We start from the raw sequence: 3553 nt of genomic DNA on the forward strand, positions 1-3553 counted from the left end.
GGGACAATCTCCTCCTGTACCAGTCAGATCTGATTTGACAATACACGCACACAAAAATAAAATAAATAAAATAAAAAAAAGAAAGTTTTCCTGAGTTTTAAAATAACAGTGAAATCCTGGCAACAAATTTATAAGAGTACATTCAGCTTCAATAACTGTAAGGGGTAGTAGGTTCAAAGTTGACTTCCACTTTCTTCTTTTTGTTTCTCCATTTTCCTTAAATGTTGAATGCTAAGCATTTATTCTTTTTGTAAAAATAAAACGGTATTTTTAAATGCAACCATAAAGACCAAGGAAATGAATGTGATATTTTGGATGCTTTTTGTTGAGTCTTCAAAAAGCAAAATGAAAGTGTGTATGAATTATCAATAAATGTTTAGCTACCATTAAGTATACTCAGCATGTAGGAATCCATCCAGAACTTGGACAAAAGGTCACTTCCTGAAAATAAGACTTGTTGTTTACTGTCAAGTCTGAACCAGCTCATAGCTGCCCTCAAGTGGGTCAGAGGCAAATAAATCACTTGGAAGGAGATTGCTCCTCTTTCTCCCTGAGAGCAGCTGGTGAGTTTCAACTGCGTATCTTCGACAGCACCTAACAACAATAACAATGACAACATAGAAAGAGCTCGTTGGCCTAGTGTACAGAAAGTTATGCTTCCAAGCCCAAGGTGGGTAATTTTAACCTGCAACCCTCAGGCCTGGTCTCAATTGTTTTTTGTCAAACATTCTTCTGAGTGGTATAGCACTGGTCTGTGTATTGCTGTACAGAAGGAACCCGTGGTTGCGGTGATAATAAACACTGTGACACTGATGTGCCAAATGCGATAATGGTAACCCATGGTGGACAGTGTTTGGTGGAGCTTCCTGATTAAAACAAGCTTGAAAGCAGGAGTGGCATCCACTTCTGAAATGGCTTGTCTCCAGAAACTCTATGAACAGTGCTCAGGTCTTTCATTCATAGGGTCGCTATGAGTTGTCTATTACTCGATGGTACCTAACAAAAAAACCAACATCTTGGGTTGGCAGTACAACCCCTCACCACTAAGCCACCAAAGCTCCCTATGAAAATAAAACTAGTAAGACTCAATATACACTGGATGGAATTAGTCATTAACAGGTAATCTAGTAAGTGTGATTGGAACACCTAGGAAGCTATGAGTCTAAATCCTGTGACTGTAGAGAGTTGGGTGGCCAGCTGAAAGGCTTGAATCCACTAACTCCTTTGCTGGAGAAAGATGAGCAGTCCTCTCCTGTGATCTTTATGGTCTTCACAATTACTTGCTATGCATCAGACAGCTGGACAATGACTAAGGATGACAGAAGAATTGATGTCTTTGAGTTGTGTTACTGGAGAAAAGTCTCGAACATACCATGAACCGCCAACAAAACAAATAAGTCTGTCCTGGAGAGAATGAAGCCAAGTTTCTCCTTGGAGACTAGGATTTTAAAGCTTTATCTCACATACTTTGGGCATATGGACAGAAGGGACCAGTTCTTAGAGAAGGACATCATGCTCAGAAGGGTGGAGGGACAGCACAGGAGAGGAAGACCCCAGATGAGATGGATTGATATAGTAACTGGGGCAATATTTCAGTGTTAGACTGGCTCTGAATAGGGCAGGCTTCAGAGCTCTTGTACATAGGTTCTCTATGAGTGACAGGCAATTCGATGGCACCTAATAACAACAAAAAGCCCACCAACGGGTCAGCTATGAGTCAGTTCTGATTCAAAGGCCATGAATTGGGTCTTTTTAGTATGCAAACTATAACAGGGATTTTATATCCTCCTCTTAATGTTATAAAATATTTCTTAACTTGGCTATTTATGAATATTATTTATTCATTCTCAGCTGAAAACTCAGTGCCTTAGAACAACAAACATTATCTCAGTTTTGAATGCCTCTCGTTCAAGGTCTCTCATAAGATTGCGTAAAGATCTGCTTCTAAGCTCACACATGAAGTTGTTGATAAGATTCAGTTCCTCATGAGGTGCTGGACTAAGGACCTCAGGGCCCCACTGGCTGTTGGTTGGAGGTTTTTCTCAGTTCCTTGGCATGTAGCTCTCTCTCTCTCTCTCTCTTTTGTTATATAGATCTCTTAATGGGGCAGCGTAACAAAGCTTCCCTTTGAAGGAGGAAAATGACAAAAAAGCATTTGTGACAAAAGCATATTTTTTAAATCTAAACTTAGAACAATGACAACGACAAAGAGAGAGCTATGTTGGCCTAGTGGAAAGGAAGTTATGCTACCAAGGTGGGTGATTTTCATCTGTGGCCATCAGACCTTGGTTCAAATTGTTTTTCTGTCAAACATTCTTCTAGGTGGTATAGCACTGGTCTGTGTGTTGCTGTACAGAGGTAACTCGTGGTTGCTGTGATGCTGAAGACTGTAACAGTGATGTGCTAATCGTGGTAATGGGTACCCACGGTGGACAGTGTTGGCTCGAGCTTCCCAACTAAAACAAGCCTGGAAGCAGGAGCGGCGTCCACTTCCGAAATGGCTTGCCTCCAGAAACTCTATGTACAAACAGTGCTCAGGCCGTTTGTTCATAGGGTCGCTATGAGTCATCCACGACTCGACGGCACTAAACAACAACAACAACAACAACAACAACAACAACAAAATTGGAAATGACATCCCATAATTTCTGTTATATTTTATTCATTAGAAATGAGTTATCAACTAGAGGTGCCCACCTACTAGTCATAGGTATGCTGCTAACTCAAAGGTAATCCCTCTCTGGTGGTTTGAATCCACCAGCAGCAGCTGGTTGGTGGAAAGACGAGCACGTCCCTCCTTTGTAATTTACAGCCTCAGAAACCCACTAGTAGGTCAGCTGTGAGTTCCAACTCAACAATAATGAAGAATGGCAAGAACCTGCACTGCAATCCCAAAGGCACACAGTTCGAATCCACTAGCTGCTTCATGGGAGAAGCATGAGCAATCTCCCGGGTATTTAACTGTCTCTGAAAACCCACCGGTGGGTCAGTTATCATTTGATTCCAACCCAGTGGTACTCAACAACAACAACAACAACAAAGGATAAAATAGCAGATCCTAGTTAGAATGAGAGGGAAAAGTAGAATTAAGTTCCTTTTTTTAAAAAAAAAAAGACCTAATTAACTGGGCTGATAAAAACTTGTGGTGGTTGTTTTTGTTGTTGTTGTTGTTAAGTGCACTCGAGTAGTAGGCAAATCATAGTGACCCTATGAACTAAAGTCCTTGAACTAAAGTCCTTGTGTGCGTGACTTTCATCCTTTCTCCAGGTTCATAGGGTTTCCGGAGGCAAGCTATTTACGGAAGTGGATGCCACTCCTGCTCGCTTTTAGCATGCCTAAAGGTATCATCCTGGGATAACCTTTAACCTTGATCTGAAGCCTCTTCCAGAGATTACTTACCTTTCAACCAAGTAAGACTGACCTATAAAGCAAACAATAACATTGTGGGTGATGTTCTTCTTAGAAGAATCAACTATATGAGACAAAACAAGCAACATTTGCTCAAAAGCAAGGATGAGAAGCAAGGAGGGTCAGGGACCCTTATAGGAACCAA

The sequence above is a fragment of the Elephantulus edwardii genome, unplaced genomic scaffold (genome assembly GCF_000299155.1).
Source record: "Elephantulus edwardii isolate Elephantulus edwardi_28Jun2011 unplaced genomic scaffold, EleEdw1.0 scaffold00094, whole genome shotgun sequence".
NCBI classification, from domain to species: Eukaryota; Metazoa; Chordata; class Mammalia; order Macroscelidea; family Macroscelididae; genus Elephantulus; species Elephantulus edwardii.